This window comes from Acinonyx jubatus, chromosome B3 (assembly GCF_027475565.1).
Source record: "Acinonyx jubatus isolate Ajub_Pintada_27869175 chromosome B3, VMU_Ajub_asm_v1.0, whole genome shotgun sequence".
Taxonomy (NCBI): Eukaryota; Metazoa; Chordata; class Mammalia; order Carnivora; family Felidae; genus Acinonyx; species Acinonyx jubatus.
The window spans coordinates 121062302-121072819 of NC_069386.1; the positions used below are offsets into that span (position 1 = coordinate 121062302).

Here is a 10518-nt window from a genome sequence, read left to right on the forward strand (position 1 = left end):
AGAAGTCACCCTGTGGGTTTCTCTGGTCTCATTCTTTGTTCCCTTCCATGAATTTGTTCTTCATGTTATTTCATACTGAAATACATCAGTTATCCAAACTTCCATTTTTAACGAAGACAACAAACAATGTTGTGATATCACAGGATAGTGTTGCTTTTATGATTTTAGAGTTAGGTCAGGCAGCATATTTTCAAGTTGATTTCTTGGAACTTAAGACTGAATATCTGTATCAGAAGCCTAGGGAAGGCTAGGGGTGCCTAGGTGGCTCAGTCGGTTAAGCGTCTCAGTTTCAGCTTAGGTCATGATCTCACAGTTTCGTGAGTTCGAGCCCTGCATTGGGCTCTGTGCTGACAGCACGGAGCCTACTTAGGATGCTCTCCCTTCCACTGTCTCTGCCATTCTCCTGCTCATCCTATGTTTGTCTCTCTCAAAATAAATAAAGTTAAAAAATATTTAAAAAAAATAGGAGCCCAGGAAAGGTTAAATAGAGTTTTCATGGAATGATATTAGGTATAGAATGATTTTTAGGTGTAAGTTGGATGATTGGGTATGTGATGGTTGGTATCCGATAGTCATTCTGTTCATTTTTGAGCATGTTGTTGCTGTTAATTCTTTCTTTCTTAGATGTTTCTGTAGCTAAAGAGCTCTGTTCCAGTATTTCAATCTTGATTTATAGCCTGTTATTCTTTGTTGAGAAAGATAGAAGGACTATAACTGCCAGAGTGAGAATGATGGGTAAGTCATTGTTGAAGGGAAAAGACCGCTTCTGTGCTCGCAACTCCCCTTGATGTTTCCGTCTGTGGGACACTGGTTGCTCTGGTCAGCGTAAGGCATTCGCTTGCTTGTCCATACAGGAAGGGGAATGTCTGCTTCTTATGTGTATTTCTCTCCAGCCCCTCCTGTGCAGGTATAGCTTAATTCAGTAAAACCTATTTCTCTGAAGCTAGAGGTATCCCAAATTAAAGGAAGTCTCCATCCCATACTTCCCCACCTCAGCCCTGTGGTAGTGCTTCTTATAGTGAAGGGTCTGGAAACCCACAGCTTGTTACCTCTAGAAATTGAATTGACCTGTGAATTGCTCTTTTTTTTTTTTCCTTGAAAGAGTTATCACAGTTCCCAAACCTGTAGCCTGACGCTTGGAATAGAAGGGTTGTGTTTTTTAGAAATACTCACATAACCCAATTATTCCCAGACCTGACTCATCATGAAAAACACCTGAAGCATTTGGGGAGGCAAGAAAAGATTCTTGGGATCCAGACATGTTACTTTTCATAAGTGCCTCCAGGAGAGCTTGGCAGTCAGTCTGCATTAGGACTACAGTCTCATCAAATCCCAATAGTTGTTACAAGAGGAGAATAAAGGAAAGTTTGTCTGTCTTGGCTGGAGGGTTGAAGTCTAAACCCTGTCTCTGCTTTTGGGACCCCCTAACCACATGCCAGTTTTGAGGATACCTTCTTTTAAGTGGGTGCTTTCATCTAATGTGCTGTTCATCTGGCATTCTGGCCAAAAGTTGTCCATGCACAGACAGCCAGATCTACATGGGAAAAAGCCTTGGAGAAACAGCTACTAGAGGGGAGGAGGATGAGGGGGAGAAGGAAGAGGAAGAGGGTGGAGGGGAGAAGGGAGGAGGAAGAAGAGTGGGGGGGAGTGGGGACATGGAGGAGGAGGGGAAGAAGGAGGAAGAAGAGGATGGGGAGGGAGGAGGTGGAGGAGGAAGAGGAGTAGGGGCGAGGGGGGACATGGAGGAGGAGGGGGAGAAGGAGGAGGAAGAGGATGGGGGAGGCAGGAGGTGGAGGAGGAAGAGTCGTGGGCACTAGACATTTGATGGTGAGTAGATACCGTCCCTTCCTTCATGTAGCTTACTAGTTAAGGTAGAGGCAGGTACTAGACAAGTAAATGTACTAGTGCAAATTTAAAAACTTAACTAGGTAAGTGCCATGAAGGGAGATATCCGTGTGCGAAGGTGTAGGACTAGAAGACCTGTTCTGTTCTGGATGGCTGTGGAGTGTCAAGGAAGGTTTTCCTTAGTAAGTGGCATTTGAGCTGATCTTAGAATTATGGGTAGGGGTTAAGTAGGCTGAAAAAGGAGAGATGTGCAGGGCACCTTTAAAGAACTTAAAGCGAATGTGTCCTAAGCAAAATGAGGGATGAATTGAGTGGCAGCAGAAGAAGGCGGGAAGGGGAGGAAGTTCAGATAATGCAGCCTGTAGTCAGGGTTTTTTTTTTTTAAGTTAATGTATTTAATTAGAGAGAGAGAGAGAATATGAGTGGGGGAGGGGTAGAGAGAGGGAGAGAATCCCAAGCAGGCTCTGCACTGTCAGCACAGGACCTGACTGGGGGCTCAAACTCACGAAACTCAAGATCATGACCCTAGCCGAAGCTGGATGCTCAACTGCCTGAGCCACCCAGGCGCCCCTATAGTCAGTTATGATAAGGATTTCTTTCTTTATCTGAAAGGCAACTGAGCTCCTGTCCTTTCACCTTGATCAAACCAGGTCCTCAGCCTCTTCACCTTTTCTCCTTGTCATCTGTCTATACGGGTCACCTGAGCCTTCCCAGTGATTGTATTAACATCTGGAGTGAAGGAGATACAGACAAGCAGTGGGCGCGAACTCCATGGAGGGCTATGCGCCTACTCAGGGCTGGCTGTGCAGACTACTCTTTGACTCAGCAAAGTGAAGCAAGTGACAAGTGTCTTCTCTGCAAGCCAGCCACATGGCTTTACTCACTCTCATGCTCACTGCTCTCCCTGTCCACCTTTTTCTCCGCCCCCCCCCCCCCCGCCTTTACCCTATCCAAGGTAGGCTGACCAGCCTGTCACTTGGCCACTAATTTGCCTAGCTTGCATATCTTAAGACGTTGGAGGGTCCACAAGAATGAAAAGAGACTGCTACATCTGCAGGTGTAGCCACTAACCAGCCAGCTCCCACTTCTCTCTAAGATGTGCAAATAGTCTGAGTGTTTTTCTGCACCAGTACTCCAATAAGGAAAATTTGTATAAAGACTAATTGTTTTTATGCTTCCTTTATAGAACATGAACACATTTGAGTTTTTGTTACTTATTCTGGAACATTATTGCAAGGCTCAGGAATATCAGCTTTATAGGTTTGTTTCTTTTTTCTCAGAATAGGCTTGAAACCATTAGAGAGCAGAATGCCTACCTATATGCTTTCTCCAGTGACACTTTTCAAAATATCTGTCTTTTTTCTAACAGAGCTATTGAGTAGAGAGAAGTAAGTGTGGATGGACATTAAAGGATGATCATGCAGATGGTTTTATGATCCTCACTGTCATTGCCATTGTCAAAGAGACATGTATTAAATGCCAAATGCTGTTTAGTATTGCTCTAAGTTCTGTCATATAAAGAGTATTACAAAGTCATAGTCTTTGTCCTGGGGAAATTTCAGTCTGGGAGACAGCCTTAATTTATAAACATTTGAAAGGGCATAAAGGTAACCATTTTCAAAACAAGAGATTGCAAGAGAATGGATTAATATACAAGTGTATTTAAGGTATTTATAATTTAAAGGTCAGAACAAATCTGGGAAGGTGTTGTATTAGTCAGAATAGGTCTGGTTGGGCTATGGTAACACACTCCATACTTCCTTCCACTTACATCTCATTAGCCTATAGGCAAGCCACGTGATGGTACCTAACTCCAAGGGAGAAGGAAGTGCAATCCTACCACGTGCCCCGCAGGAGGAGAGCCAGAACATTGCTATAACAGCAACTTTTTTTTTAAATCAAATCTAATAATTATTGTAGCCAGAGCAATTGATCAGTCTACCAATGGATGATAGTAACACTGGTAATGGAACACTTACTATGTAACAAATGCTTTGTTAAATAGTTCACATTATAGATTTAATTCTTTATCAACCAATGAAGTAGATTCTATTATTATCTCTATTTTCCACTTGATAAAATGAAAACCAGGAGCTTTTAAGTAACCTGTCTGAGGTCACACAGCTTATATTTAGCAAAACTGGTATTTCTCCTAACTTAAGAGTCTGAGCAGTTCCCCAAGATTCCTGTTATACAATTGAAGTCTTGACTTTTTTTTGCATAGAGCTGGAAAGAATAGAATGATTTCTGACTTGGTCGTTTAGAATGGCTAAAAAGTGTCTCTACTTTGCTAAAAACCATCTCTGGCTTTGTTGATCTTCAGAACCAAATGGGTTCTCTTTCCTTTTGTAAAATATTCTCCAGCTGTTTTCTGCTTAGCTTTTTGTTTTTGTTATTGTTATTAACTAACAATAAGATCATTCTTTTCTTTCCCATGAGTTGCTGGCACTCCTTGAGAATTGACCTCACAGGCTCTTTCATGTCTTTGTGGCACCATCTTGGATTACAAGGAATTAGAACATTTTATGAACATGTCCACGGAAGTACTGTTAGGAAAGGCTTATAGTTCAAGGATTTTTAAAGAAAACTTGGACACTTTTAAAAAATGCATTTGTAACTGTTTCTCCAAATCACTTTTTTCAGTTGTTTTAGTTTTCTTCCATTTGTGAATTAAATCTCTCCCCTCTTTTTTCAGAACATTTTATTAGTTCACTATTTTTGTTTTCCATTGTATCTCCAGTGCCTAGCAAAATGCCTGGCATGTATTATTTGCACAGATATTTCCTTGAAGTGAATGAATAAGTCATTGAACTGGTGGATTTCATGTTCAGACTCCAGGTTCTTCTTCAACTGTTCTACTCTACTTATCTCTGTCACCAACGCTTTGACAAATAATGCTGCACCAGCCACTCTATGACTGTTACTCAGTTTCTTGCTAGCTGTGTGATTGCAGTGAGTTTTGTAACCTATTTTCTCACCTGTAAAATGGGGATAATGATAAACTCCATCTCTTAGGTCTGTATTTAGCATTAAGTAATTTTATGCTGCGAAGTACTTAGAATATTGCCTGACATAAAGAAAGTACAACCATGATTTCTTTATCCTTTGTGTTGGGAATTAAAGTTTTCCTTCAAATTTCATTTAATTTTTTCTTTCCTGAATTATACCTAAAATTTCATGAGCTTCCTATAAGAATTCATCCCAGGGAGTTGAGCTGTATTATTACCATAGAGGTAGTTGTTTACTCCCTTTAATCTGATCATTTATAGTCTGTTCTGGTCATTGTCCTGCAGAGCGATATTTTGGTAAGATGTTCATTCTTTTTGGTTTAAATATTTGATATTGAGATACAATGGGACTTGATTATCTTGGCTCCATGCATAGCAACATATTCATGCATTGATTTGTTCTTTTATTCATTCAACAAATATTTATTGAGAAACAGAAACATAATTATAGAGACTCTTAGAGCTAGAAAGAATCTTAAAATCTTTTTAAGCCAAATCTACCCACACTCCTACACATTTAATGCTAAGAATATAAAAAGATCAGTGTCAAAATTAACTCAGTGGGAGCAGTCAGTGAAGGGACATTTCATTTATCTTCTGTCTGTTCTTAAGTAATCCCATTCACCTCTGTAAAGAAGGGAGACACTGCTATGAAATCAGGATCTTCTGCTCTTACTGATTTTCTTTAGAATTAATTGAAACATTTTGGATCAAATATCAAGAATAGTAATTCATATATAGTCTAAGAATCTAGATTTTAAGTCTGTTAGGGCTGATCCTATGTTTTTCTTGACCTAAGAAAAATGTAGAGTAGTATCATGTTCTGCGTCCTGCAACCTGGCAATCTCAGGTCAGGAAACTTGAATGGTTTTGCAGCAAGGATGCCAGGAGACCTGTGGCTGCCATGCAAATTACTATGAACTGGGTGGCTTATAAGAACACATATTTATTCTTTCACATTTCTGGGGGCCATAAGTCTGAAGTCAGGTACTGACAAGGTCATGCTCCCCACAAAGCAGTGGAGTTTCCATTCCTTGCTTCTTCCGGCTTCTGGTGGCTGGCAGCATCCTTTGGCTTATGGCTGCATCAACTCCTGTCTCTGCCTCCACCTTCACACAGCCTTCGGCACTGTGTGTGTCTGTTCCTCTTTGTGTCTCATGTAAACGGATACATATAATTGCATTTGGAACTCGGCCAATCCAGGATAAATTCCTCCTCTCAAGATGCTTAACCTAATTACATTAAAAATATATAAAGTGATACTCTTTTGTCATATAAGTTGATATTTACAGGCTGTGGGGATTAGAATGTGGATATCTTTTTGCGGGTGGCCATTCTATTCACTATACTTGGGTTCCAGTCCTTGTTTTATTTTTTAAAGTTTGTGTGTGTGTGTGTGTGTGTGTGTGTGAGAGAGAGAGAGAGAGAGAGAGAGAGCGCGCACACATGAGCAGGGGAGGGGCAGAGAGAGGGAGACAGACAATCCCAAGCAAGCTTCAAGCTATTAGCACAGAGCACTGAGACTCAGGTCTTGGACTCACAAACTATGAGACCATGACCTGATGACCTGACCCAAAATCAAGAGCTGGAAGCTTAACTGATGGAGTCACCCAAGAGCCCCAGTCCTTGATTTTTGACTCACTGTTGGGCAAGTTATCCTATCTAAAATTCAGGTTTTTCATCTGCAAAATGAGAATAACAATGCCCAATTTACATTGTTATAATGAGAAATAAAAGAGGTAAAATATATATGATGTTACCCAACTCATTTCTTATCAGAAGTAGTTGCCATGGTTCCAGGCACTCAGAGGCTAGAGCAGATTTTAAACTACTTAACTTAAAAGAAAAGGGTAAGCCTGCCTATTTTTGGTCAAGAATTTGTTAAAGATTTATGATTTGGTTGAAGAAATATTATTGAGCAACCACAAGATGGTTTTATATTCAGATAACCATTATATGTTGGCCATGCCTCATTTACTAATAATTTCTTTCTCTCTGCTTTCTGCTGCTTCCTACCTACTAGCATCTTTTGTTAACATATTACTATGTAATGCCAGATTCTTTAAATAATAATGAGTGATAGTTGGAGTAATGAACCGTTGATGTCTTGTTGCCACAAGGCTGCAAAAAAATCAGTTGCAACTCTCTTTGCTGAGTGAAAGTAAAGGTAGTATAGAATTTATCACCTACGTTTTATAGAATTCTTCTTTGAGTTATGTACTTCAAGATTCATATTCCAGATTCTTTCTTAACTAAACTATAATTTTTTATCTCTGGAAGTAAAAACACTCATCAAAAAAATATTACTACAAATGTAATATCCAAGTTTTGTCCTAATACGTGGTATAGATTTGAGTTGTTTGTGATTTGGAATAGCTCTGTCTCTCTGAATTAGGAGTAACTCAAGAAGTGTTGCCAACATTCACAGATATGAATAGCATAATTAAAGTCAAGGTGCTTTTAAAAGTTTAACCTTTTTCTTATTGGCATTACTTTTTTAATTTTTAAATTTTAATTCCAGGATAGTTAATGTAACAGTATTATATTAGTTTCAGGTGTACAATATAGTGATTCAGCAGTTCTGTACATTACTCAGTGCTCATCATGATAAGTGTACTCTTAATCCCCTTCAATTATGTCACCTGTCCTTCCCATACACTCCCCTTTGGTAACTATCAACTTGTCCTTCATAGTAAAGAGTCTGTTTCATTGGTTTGTCTCTCTCTTTTTTTCTAAATTCATTCATTTTGTTTCTTAAATTCCACCTATGAATGAAATCATATGGTATTTGTCTTTCTCTGTTTCTCTTATTATACTCTCTAGACCCATCCATGTTGTGTGTGTATATATGTGTGTGTATGTATGTTGATATGTATACATATATGTTGATATTATATATGAGATCTTCTCTATCCATTCATCTATCGATGGACACTTTGCTTCCAAAATTTGGCTATTGTAAATAATGTTGCAATAAACATAAGGATGCATTTACCTTTTTGAATTAGTGTTTTTATCTTCTTTGGGTGAATACCCAGTAGTGGAATGACTGGGTCATATGGTAATTTTCTTTGTAATTTTTTTTGTGGAATCTCCATACTGTTTTCCACAGTGGCTGTACCAGTTCGCATTCCAACCAACAGTGCAAGAGGGTTCCACATCCATTTTCACTACGTCCTCACCAACATTTATTGTTTTTTGAGGTGTTGATTTTAGCCATTCTGATAGGTGTGAGGTGATACCTTTTGTGGTTTTGATTTGCATTTCTCTGATGTTGAGTGATGTGCAGTGTTTCATGTGTCTGTTGGCCATCAGAATGTTTTCTTTGGAGAAATGTCTGTTCATGTCTTCTGCCCATTTTCAAATTGGATTATTTAGGTGTTTTTTTGTTTTTTTTTTTTTTTTTTTTTTTGGTGTTGAGTTTTATCAGTTCTTTATATATTTTGGATACTAACCTGTTATCAGATATGTTGTTTGCAAATATCTTCTCCCATTTAGTAGGTTGTCTTTTGGTTTGCTGGTTGCTTCTTTTGCTATGAAGAAGCTTTGTATTTGATGCAGTCCCAATAGTTCATTTTTGCTTTTGTTTCACTTGCCTCAGGAGGCATATCTAGAAAAATGTTGCTGTGGCCAATGTCAGAGAAATTACTGCCTGTGTTCTCTTCTAGGATTTTTTAAAATTAACATTTTAATGTTTTCCCCTGTAAATTAATATAGTTGATAATTTTAACTTTTGCAGAGTCACACTTTTTCTGTATCTTCTTGTTTCATTTTCTCTTTTTCCACCTCATATACTTCCCCCCCACCCCCGTCTTTTGCTCCTTCTTCTTGCTTATGGGAAGATTGTTGACTGAATGTGTAGTAGATTTCATTCAGTGAACTATAAAGTTGATGTGTATGTGACAATTAGAATAGGCAGGAGGCAGAGTAATGGGATGTGTTGCTGTCTAGGTGTCTCCCAGCTCTAACATTCCATGGACTTACACACTTCCAAATATTAACTCCTAAATTTAAAAACTCACACTCTATACCTTACTTCTATCACTATCCTGTCTCCTTTCTTCCATCTAAAAACCATTATTATTTTATGTCTTCCTTTTCTGGCTTACTTTAGGTTGTTAAAAGGAAAATAATAAAGATATTAAAGCTAGATTTTCCAGAAGAGTATGAGCATGTTGGGGGTGTGTGTGTGTGCACACGAGTGTGTGTGTGTGTGCTTTTGTGTGCACACACACACATAAATAACTGAGATTTTTGTTTTCACTCAACCAACCCTTCAGAGGCCTTCAGAGTTTCCAGGTAAGTTTATTTCTTTAAAACATGACTGCTTTCTTTCATACAGTCATTTTACATCTACCAAGAAATGACTACAAGAACATCTGCTTTAGTACTCATAAACATCTTATCTGCTCGTCGTTTCCATTCTTTTATAACCCCTCTTCCAAGTCACATCCAAAATGGTGAAAAACAAAAACAAGACACATACACACAAAAAACAAAGCTAGTATGATTTTAGATGCCAGTCGTGTCCTCTCTATGAATGTTTTCCATATTTTAAAAGGCTGGGGAATTATCTTGCCTCTACCCACAGTAATTTAGAATGAGAAGAACCAGATAAGGGTCGTTTCCTCCATCTCCTGGGATTTCACAAGCTCTGTTTTCTTTTATACCTGATCGGGTCTGCCAGTAGCGAAGCTGTACAATGTACTGGAGAAGTGCATACGGTTAATTATGACAATTACAATCAGTTCTTTACAATCTCTGCTGCTGTTACGGGATTTAAATACCATAATGTATGTCGAAAGGACAAAATAATGTTGCTGTGTTTTCTGCTTACAGCTGCTTTTACGACTGGGTTTTGCTCATAAACAGGTGGTTATAAGCTGCAGTCCTGCCATGAATTCATTTATCTTACCTATCTCCTAATCTGGGTTCTCTGATGTGTCATTAAACCCAAGTGTTGAGATTCCCAATGACTCTGAGGGGATCTCAGGCCCTGGTTAGCGTCCTCTGAGCATGTTACCGTGAAGATGAAACCTCGTATGGTCAGTGGAAGTAGATACCATGAATTTAGTTGATTCTCAAAGGGTCCCTTGCTACTCTCAGACTTTTGTCACCAGCCTCCTCACTCTCTCCTTCACGTTCCCTGTACTGTTTTCTGTCCTTGCTTAATCCCTACTTTTCCAGGTTTGCCTCCCTGAACTACTGTGCCTGGGTACTTCTTCCCTTTTTAGTCTCAAGTTTATGGCATGTTGTGAAGCCTACTGCATGTGGAAATGAGTTTATGTGCTGTTGATACACAGTTATTTCATGTCTGATGTAATTGAATCCACACAGTGCACAGGTGGCCACCTCATCGTTGTTGAGGGCAGCTGAAAAATAGGTAAGGTAATCAGTTTCTTTCAGCACACCTTTCCTTCTCCGCATCTCTCACCTCTGCTTTAAAGGTAGGTATGGAGAGGTTCATGGCAAATGAAACTGTATGAGAGCCTTTTCCCCTTGAGTGTATCTTGTTTAAACAACACATTTCCAGTTAATGACCATCTGGTAAAGCTGACAGTGTTTAGTCCTCCTAATTCTTAACTGTCTGAAAAAAAATGTGCCCAACCTGCCATGGCTTATGACGGAATTATAAACCATGAAGCATAATAAAGTCATTAACTTT

At 39.0% G+C, this 10518-nt stretch overlaps 1 protein-coding gene across 27 annotated transcripts in view; it reads left to right on the top strand.

Annotated features, from left to right (window-relative positions):
* NRXN3 (neurexin 3) overlaps positions 1-10518 on the top strand; it is a 1553894-nt gene that overhangs the window by 630791 nt on the left and 912585 nt on the right. The gene's annotated exons all lie outside the window — the stretch shown is intronic.